The sequence below is a fragment of the Rhinolophus sinicus genome, chromosome 3 (assembly GCF_057876585.1).
Source record: "Rhinolophus sinicus isolate RSI-liver-muscle chromosome 3, RSI-T2T, whole genome shotgun sequence".
Lineage (NCBI taxonomy): Eukaryota > Metazoa > Chordata > Mammalia > Chiroptera > Rhinolophidae > Rhinolophus > Rhinolophus sinicus.
Window position 1 is genome coordinate 145,992,576 of NC_142503.1, and position 19,952 is coordinate 146,012,527.

Below are 19,952 nucleotides of genomic sequence, written 5' to 3' on the forward strand. Positions count from 1 at the left end.
TGTTTGACAAATTCTCACAACGTCCTCAAGAAATGTGGGCTGCATGACAGTGCAGCTAAATGATTGGTTTAAGCAGTCCTTTTTGACTCTTGATCATAAGTAAATGCTGACAAAAGGAAGAATTCTCTCAAGGAAGAAGGGCTCTTTCCATGACGTGCTTTTGTCAGCCGTTCACCAGTATCTTGGATGTGATACTAATAAAATACAACTGGGTATCTAGCTGATGGACACTGAGAGGGACAAGCAATACTTTGACAGTTTCAAAACTATTAGGTTGCTGCAAAAGTAATTGCGGTTTTTTGCAATTTTTAACCTTTTAAACTATAATTACTTTTGCACCAACCTAGTATCTGGCCAGGCCAAAGTATAAGCCTGTATCTACTCAGACAAAAATGTAATAGAAGTAACAATACAGTTGTCTACTTTTAATCTTAAAAATCAACTGCAAAAGATAGAATGGGAAAAATAGGACCTAACTGCCGTCTGTGTGGATAAAGACTTTGGTGTTGACTGAAAGCGAGTAAATAGAATGTGCCCGCCTAAAAACTAACTCTATCTTAAGTGACATTAGACCAAGAGTCTTGTTATTTGGCCAAAAATCTGCCGTTTAGCCTGGGCTTTGAGCCTGCTTCAGTATTATTTCCATCATCATTCAACTTTGTCATGGTTGATGTTTATGTGGGTATAAAGGTTATTCTTTAATTAGTCAACAGTGTTACTTATACAAAGGATGTCATTTAAACTTGTTATTATTATACAAATATTCATTTTTAGATACAGGCAAGTACTCTAGATATAACCTGAGTCAAAAATCTCTGACTTATTTGTTGAAATTCTGTCAAAGTATAAATGTATATTAATTATTGGGTAAGTAAAATGCTATCATAATTGCTGATTGTTAAAGGTTTATTTTATGTTCAAAATCAATTCAAAATTTAAAAAATCAACTCAAAATAATTAAAATTATTAAGAACTTTCAAGTAGATAAATAGGGAAATAGGTTGACAGTTACTACAAATACAAAGAGAGACTGTATTAGCTAAATAACTTAGGAAGAACATTTTTTTAGTCGATAAATATATGTAAAGATTTAAATGATACAAGGAAGGATAAGTAGAGATTGTGTCGTATCAAAACTCTGTTCTTTGTAGAAATGTTTCGTGTACCTAGCACATATAATTTAAAACCAAAATTTAATTCTCATTTCATTCCATTTAAGACATGGATCTTGTTCATCCGCTCACCTCAGCTGAAATTTGACTCTCTGTAGTGACTGTCGGAAAGTCTAACAGCTGACAGTGCTGGAAAATTGTTTCTATACTTGTGTATATTATATATGTTATTAATATATTAAACATAATTTTAGTACTTACATTTTGAATAAGAATATTAAAATAATAATTTAAAATTTGGCATAAAATTTTAGGTTTATTTGTGTATCCTAGAAGTTTATTATTTGATAGTGATATTTGTCAGCCACTTTGGCCTCAGTGAAAATTTAAATTCTCAGCCCTTTGGCATTTGGCTGAAATGTGTATTTAGTGTACCTCTATTGTAGGCATGATAGGGTATGCAAATATGAGGCATAGCAAAATTAATTCCAGGTGCTAGCATTAAGGAGTTTGAGTGAGAAACAGGCATATGAGATGGATGATGAAACATGAGGCTTCTAACAAGCAGAGATGGGGTGATAGGAAAGGACATTTCAAGCCAAAGAGTTGGCTCAAATCCTTTCTATAAAATTGTATGCCTCAAGCACGGTGCTTCTCTTCTCTGATTCCTACCACCCCACTGCTTTAACCAATGCCAAGCTCCCCAAATGAAATGCTTACCTTTTAGTTTCAAATTTAGGTCTTTAGCTTAAATTTTCTCAGCTCTCCTATAAAATGCATTTTTAAAAAATACTTAAATTTATCAAGGAAATTATTTCTTAAAGAACCCTTTGATAACAAGAAAATTGCTGCTGGCGTTAATTTGCATATGATGATTCAGTGTGACATGCTTTATGAGTTCCTCTGGCTGGAAGTCTAAAGATAATAAGTAGAGTTCCAGTGTCATTTACTCAATCATTTTCATTCCAACCCAACTGTAAAAACAGAAGCCATACTCAGTCCCTTATTCAAATATTATTCAAATATTTTACCTAACAGTCTCAGATTTGTTCTCTTGAGTATGTTGAATTTAAACTGTTTTCTATTACTTAAAGTGGCATTAAATGCTTGGGGGGAGGGGTGCCACACCACTTCTATTTGAGGGGATCCTCTGTCACTGAATAGGCGCTGCAGTAGAGGGCTTTTGCTGGGTCAGGCTACAGTCATAAGAAACCTAAATCTCAGTTTACTTCTTACATTAGCACCTGTGTGTGGCTGAGCTTCTGATCCATGTGACTTCTCATTCTGGGACGTAGGCAGAAGGACCATCCTCTCTCTTTGGGACATGCCATTGTCTTGATGGAGGGAACGAGTAAGCACACAAGTGAGAAACAGCAATAACTCGAAGCAGCTTCCACTCAGAGCTGCCACTCACATCTCATTGGCCAAAGCAAGAGTCATGTTTGTAAGCTTTGTAATCACAATATGACAAGATCTGTGTGAAGAAAGAAGAAAAAAAAATTATCAGATCATAACCAAACCTAAAAATATCTACAGGGAGGCACTGCTAGTCACATGGCAGTGGAGGAGGGCAAACGTTTGAAACAATATTTCAATCTACCACAGGCATTTAGTAAATACAATGTTCAGGTTTTTCCTTTTTTTCTTCTTCAAGAACTTTGTTTTTCTAACTATAAGGTAATAATGGCAACCAACCCATGAAGTATAGTCCTTTTAATAGAGAGCTCTGTCTCCATTTTAGGGTGAATTTCTCTGGGTCTTATTCTGTGGAGCCAACCCTGATCTGCATCAGGTCACTGGCAGGCATTTCCTGGTGAACCCTCTGCTTCTGTGTCCCAAGGGGGGGGGCAGATTCAATATTCATTTATTTCCAAATATTTATTGAATACCTACTGTATATCAGGCTCTATTGCAGATGTTAGGGACAGAGGGGAAACAACACAAAGTTATTTTTGAGCTTACGCTGAGTACATAAGCAAGATTATGTTAGGTAGTGACAAGAGCTACAAAGCCCAAAAGGTAAGGAAAAGGGAGAAAGACAATGTAAGGTGATCATAGAAGGCCTTTCAGAGGTGACATTCATTAAAATTAGAGCATGAACCATGAGCATTTGGGAGGAAAAGCATTCTGTGTAGTGCAAAGACCTTGAGGAAAGAATACACGTGGCAAGACTGAGAAACCTCAGGGAGGCCAGTGTGACTGGAGCAGAGTGAGAGAGTATGTTAGAAAATAAAATAGGCATGTATGGCCTTGTAGGGGTGGTAACTTGGGATGTATTGGAAATGAGATGGGAAGCCATGAGTGGCTTGGAGCAGGAGGGTGACACAATCTGATTTGTTTTAAAAAGATCATTCTGGCTGCTGGTATGGAGAATAGATTGTAGCAAGAGTGAAAATACTGAAGAAGGCTCTAATTTTTACAGTTTTATCAGATACTAGGATGCTAGTCTTACTACCTCTGGTCCCATATGTGATATTGAATGAACATGGGTTTAGGAGATTCATGTTTGTAAGTCTTGTGATTACAATATAACATTTGTCTGAAAAAAAGGGGAAATCTAGTACCAAATCATATTATTTTAGATAAAGGAACTAAAATAAGATTCAGACATTTGTTAGGAAAAAGTTAATATGAATAAATAAAAGAGAAAATACATTTAATGTATGCCTAACACTCCATTGGAAGGTCAAGGAGGAAAGATGTAGATTAAATCAATCACTAAATTGAAAGCCATTTCTGCCTAAAAAGCAAAGAAAAAATATTCAGGAAAGTCCTTCTTCAAACAAACCATATCTAGATGGCCGTGGTCCTCTGCTTGGCCTGTTCAGGAACTCCATTTTGTCAAGTTTTTCTTGGAGCGATGGCCCAGAGGTGTAGCAGGAATTCATAGGAGACTTGCTGGTAAGCCAGAATACCTATATATTAACTTATAATGAAAAATAGAACTAGCAAATGAACTAGATATTAATTTCATGCAGAGTACCATCTCCCTGGACTGTGTTAGAGAATTTTTTTCACCTTGGACATGATCACAGACTATTTTACTTTAAAGAATTTTGATGAGATTTAGGAGATACATCAATCTGATCAACAGTGGAAGCATGCTAGACAGGACACCTGTGCTTTATTTCTGCATCTCCAATTGTGTGACCTTGTGCAAATTACTTAACTTTTCTGAGTCTTAAGTTTTCTCATCTGTAGAAATGGAAGATACTAATATGTTCTTTGTAGGGTTATTTTGAGGATTGGATGCGATATTATAAAGGAAGTGCTGATACAGTGCCTGATGTGGACTAAGTCAATAAATATTAGTTGAACCTGAATTCTGTAGGAAGTTACTCTCAGAAAGCTGTGATCTCCAAGAATATTTGAGAAACTGATTCACACTAAGATGTTATAGAAAATAAGATGTAATGGCCACAAGATTTAATGTTGACAATCTTCTGAGTATTTGCAATTTAGGATGGTTTTTCTTAAAAACTCCAAATCATCAGTTATAGTCATTGCTGTGATTAGTGGGTGCCAGTTGCATGAAATTCCAGGGTGCTTACCCAGAATACTCCCTGCTCTGAATGGAAGTAGATGCCAGGAGAGGTGTAACCATTCGTTGGCTCCCACACTGGGTGTAGCTGTAATGTACCTCATGAAGGCACTTCAGTCTTCTTCCTGGTTGCATTTCTGAAAGGTGTATCTAAGCTGAGCATTATTCCTGGGAATGGTTTACTTCTGAAGAGCAGGCCAGAAAAATTCCCAGTGAGTGAGTAAGTGAATGAATGGAAGGCCATTGCTATTCCCTCTCCTCAGAGCCCTGCACAAAAGGCAGCCATCGAACTGTCCTCTGAGGTATTCCCACTCTCTTCATCCTCCCCTCCAGACTACTCATCTGCCCCAGTCCTGTTCCTTTGAGCAGCATCCTCCCAGGTAAGCCCAGCTGCCCCACCTGGTGTAGAGCTTGCCGCTGGAATGGGAGGACTGGACAGGGCCGAAACTGCCCGGGAATGTAGGGAATATAGCTACGACATCATCCATGGTTGCAGGCTTAAGAAAATCACTAGGTTCGCTCTGCCCTTGAGATGACATCCACCTGATTTATGCCCCTCTTGTGCTTTAGCCTTTATTTGTTTACCTTTCTATCAGTTTTTCATGACAAGTTTAAAGGACTCGATATCATGTCCTCGCATTAACCACCAAGAGTACATACAATACAAGCCTTGCCTTGTGTACCTCTTTAGTAAAACTCAAAGTAAAGAGGAAATCTATACCAAAGAGCCTCTAGCTAATACTTATAGCTCCCAGTGGTTCGAGGTTAAATATTTCCACGAATAGAGAGCGTTGCCCCAGGCCGGAGTAAGGCTTGGTTGGTATCCACAACTGCTTTCAATGTCCTACAGATTGTAAAGACCAGGGTCTGCGCAGAGCTTCGCCCTCTTCTCTCGAACTACAACTCCCAGGATACCCTGCGACCTGGGAGTGCGCAGGCGCTTGTGTGGCGGAGGGGGAACCGGCCGCACAGACAGCGCGGTTTAGTTGGGGGAGCTGGTGGCGGGTGGATCCGGCAACTCCCTGAGAGGCAGACACAAGCGGACGGGCGGGTCCTGCGAACCGGGCGGTACGCTGTCCCTGTCGGTCTGTGACGGAGTCGGTGGCCCCAGCGGACGAGAGTCAGGTAAGTCCAGCCGGGTGCTTTCCAGGAAGTCCGTGTGCGGGCGCGGGCAAGGGAGTAACACCGGCCATGGTGGCTAAGGAGGGAGAGGTTGCTGCCTTCCTGCCGTTGGCCCCGGTCTCCTTCCCTACGACTCCCTCTCGGGGGGCGGGGGACGCGGAGGGCTGCTTCGGGGAGAATGGGCCCTGGTGGGGACCGGTGGGGCGCACTGGGCGTCGCCCGCGGTGGAGAACGCGAACCCCGAGATGAATCACTCGGGGGCTGGGCCTCCCCGGGTTCGAGACCGGCCCCTTCCCCTCCGGCCGCAGCCCGCGCGGCCCGCGGCTGTGCGAGCTCCTGGTACCTACCTGCCCCGTCCACTCCACCCAGGCGTAGCTCGGGGGACGATCATCTTAAAAGGGTTTTCTCACCAATACTTCAAAGGCTTCTGGTTGTTGCAAATTGGAAAGGAAAAGAAAAAAAAACCCTTAGGGCACACCCTTTTTTTGATTGAAATCTGGCTTGTCTTGCATTCGCTATTTTGATCTATCTGCTTGCTGTCTTAGAATAAATTCCTGGCTCCCGTGCAGCACAGCTGGATCCGGCTGTGAAGTTTGGGTATTGGTTCCTTTTGAGGACGTGACTGGGTCGTTATATTTTTGCCTACGGAGATTGGTATGTTTCCTCTGCAAGCCTGCATTCTGATTATAAACAAATGGGAAACAGCCGCAGGTTTTTTGTTTTATGTTTAGTTAAGAGTCGCTTTTCCAACTTGCCCTTGGCTTCTCTTAAAACCAAAAGTCATCTGGTAATGAACACTGCAGTAAAACTTATCCCAGGAGGTCATACTTGAACAGGAAATAAGCCTGTGGAGCTTTAAATTAGTTATGTGCGGTGTCCCTTGGTTTGTAACATTTTCTTGCTGCTCATGTTTCTTTTTCTGAAAATTCTTCAGATTAAGTTTTCGGCAGATTAACTTGATTAAGTAATTAGCCTGTCAAAAAGAAAAATTAGGCGTAGAAAAATGGTTTTGTCCAGTCTCATTTATCTTTGCTGATTTCTTCTTCCTCGTCCAAGGCACCTTTTTACCTTATCACTTCTTTAAGAGCCCTCAGTCATTTTGTTGTAATATTTAGAACCCCCTTTCTCACACGTTCCTATGAAAGGAACAAAAAGTGAATTAAAATGTGAGATCCAATATATTCTCTTTCAGCCTGCTTACTTTTGAACCTCTCAGGATTTTTAGTTTGTTCATCTTTAAAATGAGATTGGGTGACCAGATGACCCTAAGATTATTCCAGCCCTAAATATCTAAGATTTTTAAAAAATTCATTTATTTTATCCATTCAGAAAACATTGGCTGCAGATGTTGTTCCAAGCCCTGTGCTAGGCATGAGGGAACAAAAAGGAGTTCTACAGGGTGTTACTGACCTACTGCTCAATTTCCTTTAGTCGTATTTTTATGACTGATGTCAAAATTTTGTGATACGCCCTTCAGGCCAAGTTACTCTGTAATTAACTTCATTAAATTTACATACATTTAAATCCAGTCCCATTACAATGATAGATTTCACTCTAATCAGAGATTTTCAAGTCTCAGCTACTGGTCCACGTAAATAAACACAGACGCAGCATAGCAGAAAGGACTGCAATGGTGTAGGGTGATGCTTCTTCAATTTTAACATGCATAAATCACCTAGGATCTTGTAGGTTTGAAGTAGGGCCCTGCGACCTGCATTGTCAGACAGGGAATGCTGTAGTTACTGTCAGACTACACTGAATAGTAAGGATTGGGAGATGTTTTTAAGGTGTTCGCAGTGACAGTTTAAAGACCAGTGCTGATAGCTGTGATGTTAGATGCATAGCGATGGCTTTTTCCAGCTCTCAATTTTTTTTAAGTCATCATTCACTTTAACAAAAGAATTGCCTTCCCAAGTTTTTTCTGTTCTTTTTTTTTTCTATTCCCTCCTTCTCTTCTCCTTTCTCTTTGCTGCATCCTCTCAGTGTTTTTTTCCTTTCTCCTCCTCTTCCACCCTTAACTGTTTTCATTCACGTTAATTCAGTAATTCACTAATTCATCGTGTGTTTTGCCCCATCCTTTACAAGGCACTGTCTTAGGTTCAGGGTGAATGCAGACCATAAGACAGGGTTTTTGTCCGGGAACTTACTCTCTTTGAGATTAGGCATGTGTACTTGTTTATAGTTCAGAGCCTTGTAAGGCCATCTGGAGGGAGGGAATAAAAACATGGGTAGGAGTTCAGAGGGAGAGATCTTCTGCAGTTGTGGGATGAGATATAAATGAAGTCATCTTTTTTCCACTCACTGATCATCTTTGTCCCCCCAGGCTATACTCTCTGTATTGTTTGAGTGTATGTGCCGTATCTACAATAGAATACAGTATAATTTTGTAAATTTACTTGTTTGGAACCTAGGGTGAGGTGAGTATATGAAAAATCAATTAGATTTGAGCAATATCATAGGAAGGGTGAGAAGTGGTGGGGATAAAAACTTACCTGGGTAGAGAACAACAGAGGGAGGGGAAAGATGAAGAGGAAGACAGAGGAGGACCCAGTAAAACAGTAGGAAAAAAGGGCTCCGTAGGTTTTCACGTGTCAGTCTGATGTACACTGCCTTGTAGAAATTTCCCTCATGCCCATTTCCAGCCATTTTCCTCTCCCACGGCAACCACTTTGACCCCATATTTCTGCCGCCTTAGATTTGTTTGACCTCGTCATGGACTTCACGTAAATGGAATCATACAGTAGTATATGCTTTTTTTGTGTCTGGCTTCTTTCAGGTAACGTAATGTTTTTGAGATTCATCTGTGTTTTATGTATCAGTGGTTTGTTCTTTTTTATTCCTGAATAATATCCTGCTGTATAAATATACCCCAATTTGTTGATCTGTTTTCCTCTTGATGGATATTTGGGTTATTTCCAAGTTGGGCTATTATAATTAAGGTTGTTGTGAACATTCCTTTACAAGTCTCTTGTGGATATATGTTTTCATTTCTCTTGATAAATACCTAGGAGTCGAATTACTGAGTCATAGGGTAGATGGATGTTTAACTTTGTTTAAAAAACTGCAATACAGTTCTCCCAAGTGGTTTATATATAAATTCCGGTTGCTCCACATTTTCGGTGTCACCAATTTTTAGTGTTGTCAGCCTTTTTTATTTTAGCCACACTAGAAGATGTAAAATGGTACTGTATTATGGATTTAACTTGTCATTGTGGTTTTAACTTGTGGGACATTTTATATAAATGGAATCGTACAGTATGTAGTCTCTTGTGATGGTCTTCTTTCGCCCTTAATACTCCTTTTTTTTTTTTCCAAAGATTTTATTGGGGAAGGGGAACAGGACTTTATTGGGGAACAGTGTGTACCTCAGGACTTTTTTCCAAGTCAAGTTGTTGTCCTTTCAATCTTAGTTGTGGAGGGTTCTGTTCAGCTTCAAGTTGTTTTCCTTTCAGTCTTAATTGTGGAGGGCACAGCTCAGCTCCAGGTCCAGTTGCCATTGCTAGTTGCAGGGGGCACAGCCCACCATCCCTTGCGGGAGTCGAGGAATTGAACTGGCAACCTTGTGGTTGAGAGCCCGTGTTCCAACCAACAACTGAGCCATCCTGGAGGCAGCTCAGCTCAAGGTGCCGTGTTCAATCTTAGTTGCAGGGGGCACAGCCCACCATCCCTTGCTGGACTCGAGGAATTGAACTGGCAACCTTGTGGTTGAGAGCCCACTGGCCCATGTGGGAATCGAACCGGCAGCCTTCGGAGTTAGGAGCACGGAGCTCTAACCGCCTGAGCCCCGCCCTTAATACTCTTAACAGTTCATTTTGAGAATCTCTGAAACACACGCAAAGTTCCTCCACGGATGTGCACAGTTTTTGACCTGTACAGGTAGATATACACTCCCTCCGGTACAAACGTTCAAACACCCGCACCTACTCACTAGAGAGAACACAAGCACACCAAGACAAGCTTACAAACTAAGATACCCGATGCACAGAGATAACCCTTTACAATTAAATAGTTTCATATATGGGCATATCTAAGCACTGATATGATTACAGGTACATACAAGTGAACAGTTCCTGAAGTGTAAGTGAGAAAATGGATGAAAATGTGGTAAGCTGGGAGAAAATGACGGCGGAGTAGGCAAGAGTGAATGAGAGCATGATGGCAAGTTAAATTTATTTAAAGTGTATTCTGGTGTTTTAAACAATTCCTAGATCTTCCAGTTAAGCTTTTTTAACCAGTAACAATTGTCTGATATGTATGTATTATTTAATATGTACCGTGTTTCTCTGAAAATAAGACCTACCTGGACCATCAACTCTAATGTGTCTTTTGGAGCAAAAATTAATGTAGGACCCAGTCTTAAAGAGTATAAGATTCGTTCTTATATTATATTAAAATAAGACCGGGTCTTATATTAATTTTTGTTCCAAAAGACACATTAGAGCTGATGGCCCGGCTAGGTCTTATTTTCTGGGAAACACGGTACATATATAGACTTGTAGATAGTTTCTTAGCCTATTGCATAACAATCCCTTTGAACAGGATATTACTAAAACAGTTATAAAGTAGGGGATTTGCATATGGAAAATAACCAACAAAATATTTTAGTTCTCTGATTGTGGTGTTATTTTAATGAGGAGTTGCTAAGGTGTATTCCCTTAACACACGTACTAGTAAGAAGAGAGGAGGCCCTTCAAATGTATACATTATTAGTCTGGCATCTGTGAAGGCAGCGCTTACCCTGGGGCAAGCAAGCATGGCAAAATTTGATGTAACCCCAAGATTTTTTGTTCATGGTGGATGGATTCAAGTTAGTATTCTTAAATAGCTGCTCTTTTTTTCCCCCTCCCCTTTTTTTCTCCTTAATATGGCCCCTGGGGTGCTAGACCTGCTTGGCAGGAGAGAGAGGTGGGATGGGGTGGGGCGGTGGGTAAGCAAGCTTGATTGGGTTGGGAAATATCAATAAGTATGTGATGATTTGAAAGTCAAGGCCCCTTACACACACACACACACACACACACACACACACACACAAGCACGCAGGCAGGCATGCACATGCGTGCACGTTTTTCTGCTGTTTGTCCCTAAGATTTACAGTTCCTTGGGGAGAATCACAGAACCATACAGAGAAATGGGCTGGGACAGATGTGCACATTTTCACCTCTGAGGGCCTTTGGTGCCGCTGGACCTTCTGTTAGTCGTCAGCACACCCGCCACACCTGCCCGTCTTCTGCCACGTCCTGGAGCCCCATTGTTACTCCTCCTCAGATAGCTCACATCCTACTCTCCTGGCCTTCGCACAGCATCCCCGCTGAACTCTTGGGTACAGTTTGCTCCGCCAGAGAACAGTGCTTGTCCACGGCGCTCAGCCGCTCAGCCTTTTCTTCTGCCATATCCTCTTTTCTTCCTTTTCTCGCTGCCACAACCTTAGTTCTGGCCGATATCTCCCTTTGAGTAGGACACCATGGATACCTCTTCAAAGAGGTGTTGGAACTGGTGGTCCCTGAAATAGGTGAAAAGATTTGAACATGAGAAAAAGGGACCAAGGGGACTTACATCAGGTGTAATGAACAGTATGATCTGAGGGCTGGAGGCAGAAAAGCACGGAGCTCTGTTCACTTCTTTGGCTATAACCAGGTGTGTGAGGATCACTCCTTCCCCTTCACTCTTCTTCCTCTCCTTTCCCGGCTCCCTCTACTTCTCGCATGTACTTTGATCTGTGTGTTTGGTATCCGTCCTTCCCCTCCCCTTATCTAGTGAAATCCGGTCTTTCCTGACCACCCACAGTGATCTCTGAACTTCTGTAACACTAATTTCAGTGCCATTTTGTCAGTTAATTATATATTGCCTTGATTTTTTTTAAAAAAAAAAAGCTTTATGTGCATGTCTCATTTGCCCAAATAGAGTGTATTAATCAAGGTTCTTAGGTCTCAGGAGCACAAACCCACAGAAGCTAGGCTGCTGGAAGGGACGGTGGCAGGGCTGGCAGCGGTAGTGGTTGTTACTGTAAGGCTGCAGAGCTCCCTGAAGTGAACTTGGAGCAGGCCCTGGGAAAGCCCCTGTGCTGTCTCTGCTCGTGGCCTGTGTGGACTCTCTTCAGCTTCTTTCTGTGCCTCTGCTTCATTCAAGGACATTAATTTGGATTTTCAAAAATAGTGTGCATTACAGTGTTATCTTGATTACTGAGTTTTTGGTGCCCTTTTAAATCTTGCACCGGAGGCAAGTGCCTCCCTCATCCTGGCCTGAGCCCTGGTTCGTACCAAAGGTTTGCAAGGGAGCGTGCCTTGTTATGTGGTTGCTTCGGCTGTGTACTTCACAGGGCCTCGGGAAGGGTGGTCCCAGACACGGGGCTTAGGGTTGCTCATTCCCAAACATGCTTCCTTTGGTACCCGAGGTCACAAGGAAGTGACCTTGCCTTATCTTTTTTGTATCTGCACTAACTACATCTAGCAGATTAACAGCTAAACATAGGTGTATCTCTAGTATCCGTTTATTGCTATGACTGACCATTTGACCATTAATTAGGATTAACTTTTGGGAGTAACGGTTATCAGAGCAATATTTTTTAAATTTAAAATAAATTACTAAAATTTGTTTTATCATCATTTGAAAGAGTTCCAATTTTAGAGCAAGTTAAATATTTTTTAAAAATTTCTAACTTTTATTTCCTAGTTTTGAAAGCATAGGGAAGTAGACTTTGGGAGCCCATGGTTGCTTGGCAATAAGGTTTTTATTGACTCTGCCCCCCAATTAGGATGTGGTAAAGCCAGGTCCTCTCATCAGTGATCTCAAACCTTACTGAACTCCCTTGTTATTTTATTATGCAGTTATTTAGTATCTGCTATGTTGGGCTGACAATATGAAAATAAATGCTTGCACTCGAAGTCCTCACAGCTTATGGAGAAGATAGATACAGGAAATCACAGAGATGGGGTCTGTGTGGGCAGAACCGAGGGCGTGCAGATCCAAAAGGGCCTAGTTCAGGTTCTTCTCGCAACGTGGTGGCTTCCATGCCATCCTGAGTTTTACCCAACACGTCTTGGGAAGGCTTCTGCAGGTCCTGGGAGAGGGTGCGGCTGCCACGCTGGTTTGACATCTTCAGGAGACGATAGGCGCCCTCACGCTTCTCGGCCAACTCGCAGAAGTGGCCCACGCCCTCCAGAGCCCTGTCATTGTGGTGGAAACAGAAGCCCAGAGAGAGGTAGGTGTAGGAGATGCAGGTTGGCGGAGGCCTCCACCTCGATGGAATAATTCTGATGAATTTGGGAGCCCATGGTTACTCGGCCATAAGGAGTTAAGCTCAAAAAACAGTGTTGGCTGGTCTCAGAGGCCGAGGATGACTGAGATTATGCCAAAGGTTGCGACTACAGAAGAGGTTGGAGGGTGATCAGAGGCTGGGAGAAGGGGTGTCCCTGGATCTGTTCCATCCAAACACTGTTAAAGCGAGAGACAGATCAGGGACCGCCGAGGGCACTGCCTGAAATCTATTTTTTGAAGCTAATTTAAGTGTCATTTAAAAATATAGTATTACAAAATTTTTTCCTGGTCTTAAATAGAGTCCTCCAAACTTAACCAAGATGATTTGGAGGCTTATAGGATTTAGAATTCATTGTGTTCATCAGGTATTATTCTGCGCTATTGAATTGCTTTCTGAGGTTGTTGAAATTTATAGGCTATTGATAACTGCATTAAATTGTCCCATACTTTTGTGCTTTAGTTACTTTATAGTTTTTGCTTCTCTTTTGCCTCCAGCTCTTGCTTCCTGTCTATTACTGTCATTTCAGTAATTTGCTTCTATTAATGTGCAGTGTGTAGTAATATAAAAGTAATAAAATGGTGGAAAGTGAGTATTTTGTAGAGGCAGTGTGATACAGTGTGAAAAGCATGGAGTTTAGGGTCAGGTTCAAATTTACATCCACTGTTGAGAATTTACATATCCTTGGGCAGGCTTTGTATCCCCTCTGAGCCTCAGTTTCTTTTTGAAATGGGGATAGTTATGTTTTGCAGAGTTATTATGAGATATGTATGTTCAAGTTCTTGGCATATAACAGGTATGCAAATGACTGAGTCCTTTTTTTTCTCTTCATTACATTGGAATATGGCATATGGCCTTTGTTAATCTGAGGAACTCAGGTAAATGAAAGAAATGTGTTTCTAAGATGTAAGTTAGATACAGACAGTTTAAATAATAGTTTACAGTTGGTATCATAAGTGTTAATTCTAGAACTAGTATCCTGAACTCCTGTTTTGGGTCCTTACATATACTAAGCTCTCAGCAACCTCCTCTCCTTCTCTATATTAAATTAAGTTGGTTTTTTACTTCTGTATGGCTCTCCTGATTTCCCTTGTTTGCTATTAAAGACAAAATGTTTTTTAGCCCTTTTTAAAAGCACCTAGGTGAAAGCATACCTTATGACCCCGAGGGCAGCATGCCAGCGTTCTTGGCCAATAGCAATGATTTCTCAGACTTCCCTTCTTTCATCAGTTCTGCTTTTTTCAACTACCATGTCTTAAATATTAATTTGGTGTGTTTTCCATCCCCAGCCCTTCCGTTTCTTTTTTTCCCAGGACCTATCTCCACTAGCTGTATGATTCTCATTATTTCAGTAGTTTTATATGGTTTGGATTTTATGTGTATACGTATTTTTCAAAGGCTATATTTTGGTAATTTTCAGTATCATTTATAGTGTATCTCCTATATTATTATGAAAAAATCTAAGTTTTTGTACCAGAGGTTTTGTGCCTTCTGTCTTGAAACTGCAATAAAATCCTGTGAATGCCCTCCTTACAGTCTACTAGACTGTCGAGGCTTCACCTTATGCAAATATTCCTGGTCAGTTACCAAAGTTTCTTTTTTTAAATAATTTTATCAGGGCATAATTCACATATCATAAAATTTCATCCATTTTGAAGTGTGCAATTCAATAATACCAATGACTTTTCCTGTCAAAAACTCTTCGGGGCTCTCTCTGGTCTGTAAGAGGATAATAATCTTGCCCTTGTCCTTTTTGTTCCCAAGATCACTTACAGTGGGTTGTGTGGCTCACTCCTGGCTGCCACGTACGTGGTTACTTACAAGTAAGCCATTGCTGGTTATTGCTTCAGTTACTCATTCTGTATATGATTGTACCCCATTAAGAATGAGGTTCTTCTCTACTGTTGGGACACAGGCTCAAGGTGGTGGGGCAGTGTCTTTTTCTTGAAGAATGGCTCCCTTCTGCCCGGTTGACCGAGGAAACTCATTCTCTCTTCTTGGGTGCATTCCACCATGAGAATTACATCCTAACTCCAGGACGTACCAAATTTCTTTGATTGATTCTGTATTCCCCACCTCCCACATGAGAGAGACATCAAGGCATATATTATGCAAATTGTAGGCGGGAGCCTCTTCAAACATAGCTGTTTCTCCATGTTAGTCTGAAGATTAGTTGCTGTAGCAAAGCTTGGTATGTCCTCCAACCCCCTGAGATTGTTTAGAGTGAAACCAGTGGTATCCCTAAAAGTCACAAGTGTGCTGTTTCTCTGAAGGTGGGTATGAAATGCCTTCGCCACGTAAGAGTGAGGCCTGATCCATTGAGGAGCATGCAGTCATGCCAGTTGGGGCACCAGAAACCCAAATCAGTGACAGGTATTGGGGCAAAATGGTGTGCTGCACCCTGAGTATTGTTAACCATCAGAGTAGAAAAGAGTAATTAGGGTTGGAGGAGCTGGGAAGGGCTTTGCATAAAATGGATTTGAGCTTTGAAGGATGTGCAGAGTTTGGATAGGACAGAAAGGTGAAGTCTGGGAATAGGGAGGATTGTTGAAGAGAAGTGCACACACTGTGGGGAACTAATGAGGCAGAGGGGTGAAGCTGAACTTAGGATCTTTGTGAGACCCGAGGAAGCCAGCCAGATTAGAGGAGAGGATTCCTTATAATTCTTGTAGAAAGTTGGAAGGTGGAGTTTTATCAGGATTACCTGAGAAAGTGTCAAAATACAAACACCTAACAAATAAGAGAAATTTCTAAGCAAAGGAATGAAATGTAGAAGCATTGTTTCAGCAAGCATAGTCAGGTGACTATGCTCAAGCTCTTCAGAGCAGGAAAACAAGAGCTTAGTCAGGCAGGGAGTTTGTCCCTGGGAGAGAGAGCTTTGTGAAGCATTGTTTTTACTTCCTCTCTATGAGGCTTCAGAAATTTTACTAGGTACTGAAACCGGTCCTGGGAACGGGAAGGGTCCAGAGACACCAGGCTTTGAAGGCCTGCACAGAACTTTGGAAAAATTAGTTATTTCTCTTGATGTTTTCTTAGGGAAAAACACCCCCAACTGGCCCTACTCCCAGTTTCAGAGTTTCAGTTATATAGGGGCTTTGGTCCCAAGCTGTGGAACTTGGGAGAATAATATAATTATGAGCATATATCACTTTAAATGATTTTTGCTATTTGTCTCATAGATTGTTAGTTTTTGGGGTTTTTTTAGTTAATGTTTTGAAACTCTTTTAATAGGACTAAAGAGTCCTATGGCTAATGTTTTTTGTTTGCTTTTGTTCCACCAAAGCACTTTTTGCTATTACCTGGGTATAGCATGCATAATTCAAAAGTCAGAGGTAGTATTTGTTACTGGTTTTTCATACACAGCATCAAAATGCAACAAACGATTGAGTTCTTTAAATTACAAATAAAACAAATGCGTATTGATACATAACCCAAAAGGGACCACTGGATATATAGTGAACACTCTTTCTGTATCTTCAGCGCTCCAGTTTATCTCTGGTTCTTGTGGATTCTTCCAGAGTTATTCCCAAGGTACTTTTGAAAAGTCGAGTTGAATTTATAGTAGACTTTTAGAAGGATCTTAGGGGTCATTTCTTTACCATTATGTTTCTTACGATAATAAAGTGGATCAAATTTGAGGAATGGATATGGATGAATAATGGCGTTGGGTGGCCCATCTAAAGTTCCTTAGAATCATTGTCTGAAACTAAAGCCTTTATGGAGCCTGTGTCCCAAAGGCCTCTTTCCTAAGTTCGAAATCTATTTTCTTTATTCTAAAGTTTTTTTCCCCCAATATATTCCAGTACTATTACTATGTTATTCTTGAGTATCATGGTTTCCTAATTTAATTAAAATAAAAACAGTAGTTAGATGCTTTTAAACTTATTTTTAAAAGAGAGACTGAAATAAAGAACAAGGCAGAAATGAATAAGTATTTTTACTGTATTAATAAAATTTGTTTGATTTTGTGATTAAACTTTTTTAGCATTCATTCCTAAGATTTATGATGCGTTGAGAATTCATGTTTTCATAGAAACATTCTAATTTTATTATGGAAAAGTAGGAAATGATCTGTACAAATTTGCTTTATATGGGACTTTTCTGAAAAGCTTTTATTAATATGGCCATTCCACTTTAACTTCTTTTTTCTCTGTTACTTAACATGGGCCCATGTTTGACTTCATTATTTACTTTTTTTGTTGTTTAATCTATCTATCCTGGTTTTTCAAGTCACTTTCCTGAAGTATGTCACTTTATTGTTTTTGTGCTTATCTAGATAGCATGATTCAGCGTTCATATTTTCCTTTCTACTTAAACATTGTTCATCTTGGCAGTGATGAGGGTAAGTTAATGTTTTTTTCCAAGGTTGGGTTAAGACGTGTTTCCTTAAGATCATAGACTATTAGAACTAGGACAGACCTGAGTCCATTGAGCCTTGGGCTAAATTGAACAGGCTTTGTGGCACTTCTCTCTAGTCTGTTAGGTAGTAGCTGCCGGAGGACTGAGTCAGGATCTGTACCCTCTGGGGAGAAGTGTCTGATTTGCTGTATCTGTCATAGACGCGGAGGAGTCCATTGGCAGAACGGGGGTGTATTTTGGCTATTCCTCATGTAGCCCAGGAAGCTGAGAAGTGAAGTGACTTGCTCAAATCACCGAGCCCTTAATTCCATAGATCTACTGACCCCCCCCCAGGTCAGTGCTAGGAGCTAAGTGCTGGACTTTTGCTCCCAAAGAATTTTGGTGTTCCTTTTGGATTTTGTTTGTTTTTCCTCCTCGAGTGAGAATTGGATTATATTAGGTACTTAAGTTTGTCACAGTTTGTTTGGGAAAGACTCAGAAGTAGTCATCAGTCTAAAGATAGGACTCTCATTTTAGCAAAGAAAAGGGGCTTGAATTGCGTCTAGCTAAAATTGAGGACTTTTTTTTCATTTAGTTTCAAGACTGTAGGTTTTCCCCTTAAATTTGTGAAAAATCTGTTACTATCTTATCCCCATTACAATTCATCCAGACCCATCCTCCACAAAACAGGGAAAGGTAGAATTTTATTATTAGAAAGAATGAATTTTATTGAAGAGATTTGTTGGTTCAAAACAAAATCTGGTCTCGAAGGATTAAAATAGTAGCAGAATGAGAGGGTAGGGGAGATACTTTAAGGACTTTTTATTTTCGATGTTTATCTAATGTACTGTTTGACATTTTGGCCAAGATAGTATAGTATTTTCCAATACAAATACAAATAACAATATACAACACAAGTGACAATAGTAACTATATACTGTGTGTATATTAGTATTTATTTTATGATCATTGAATTGGGAAATCTTCATATTAAAAATATCCTCTCTGACATTTTCCACGTCTTGTGGGCTTATTTTGGTGGTTTAGATTAGTTCTTACAATCCCTTAGAGCACTTTCTTCTATGTTTTACCAAAGCCATATCTTTTTAAAGTCTCTAGAATGCTGGGACCACTTTTATACAAAATGTTTGATGCCTTATTAACTGTCAATCATTGGATCTGCAAGTATTGTTAACTTCAGTCATGTACAACTTCATCTAGGCACATTTTATTCAGAATCGTTGACTTCACCCAGGAAAGTTTCCTCATTTGGAGGTATGTTTTCTATATAAACACATTTTCAGTTGAATAATGATGCACTTCTTCATCTTTGTTGTGGCACAATTGTTGATACAGAATTGCTAGAGTGTAGGGTTCTGTATGCCCATGCATGTACTAAGGGAGTGGAGAAAGAGAAGAGACAGCCCAGTGATGCATTTTTTTCAGTGTACCACTTGTGCTGTACTCTAATCATGGAAGGTGGCAGGAGACGGTCCGAAGGACAATTAGATATATTTTCACTATAAGCCCAATTTTGCTGGTCACCACTTTTGTAAATGGATAGAAATAGTGTATCAAAAGACAATTGAAAAGTATTAAATTTGTTTTTAGATTTAACATTAAATCTACAATTGAGTATTACAATCTCTGCGCCCTGTTTGTGCTATATCTTTGATTTCTTGTGATCTCTTTAAATTCCAGTTTGAGAAACATAAAGTGGAGTAATAGAGCAACAGTCTGTTCTATGCAATTTACTCAAATTCTTTTCCTCTTATTTCCGTGGTTCCTTTCCTCTCCCATGTCCTGTTACCCCAGTCCAATGTCCCCGCCCCCAGAACAGTACATTAAATGAAAGAGACATTTAGTAAATGTATAAAAATACAGAGCGTGCCAAAAAAATTATACACATTTTAAGAAAGGAAAAAACTGTATTAATTGTAATAATATATACCGATAACAAAAGATGAATACAAGTCACGTTTGACTTCTGCATTTACAGGAGGTGCTCAAAGTGGTTACCATCAGCGTCCAGACACTTCTGATTATGGCAGACAACTGCTTGAGCATAGATAACAGCTCTTAAAATATGTATACTTTTTTGGCACCCCCAGTATGTATTGGTTTGAAGATGGTGAAATTGGTAAGGAGAAAAAGAGAGTTTTTCAGAATGAAGAAAAAAATCAAGTCTGAAGCCCAGGAAATTCAGAAGGGATGAAACTAAAGAAAGACTTTATTGTTTACCTTTTGTTCACTGCATAAAATTCAGCTTGCTCTCAGCATGATGTCTTTTAGACCTAGCCTAGTTTATTTTAGGATTTTGTATATAGTCCAGTGCTTACTAACTTGGTGGATTAAGAAAATTCTTGCAAGAGGAAGAATGAGTCATAGCGATACTTCCCTTTGGGAGAGAAAGAAAGAAAACCCTCAGATTAGTCTGTCCATTAGATACTTGGAATGGATTCAGCATTTTAATTGATGGCTGAGCACTGATAAGCTTTCCCTGCAAGCTACCTCCTAATCACATTTGGTTTTGTCCGCACTGTGACTGGTAGAAGGCTCTTGTAAGTTAACCACCCGAGATAGAAAG

At 40.2% G+C, this 19,952-nt stretch overlaps 1 protein-coding gene across 1 annotated transcript in view; it reads left to right on the forward strand.

Annotated features, from left to right (window-relative positions):
- The first annotated feature begins 5,594 nt into the window (after positions 1 to 5,594).
- Positions 5,595 to 19,952, forward strand: part of TMOD3 (tropomodulin 3) — a 63,719-nt gene continuing 49,361 nt past the window's right edge. Inside the window, exon 1 of the mRNA XM_019730629.3 lies at positions 5,595 to 5,778. The gene's annotated coding sequence lies outside the window, so the exon portion shown is untranslated. The remainder of the gene's footprint in view (positions 5,779 to 19,952) is intronic.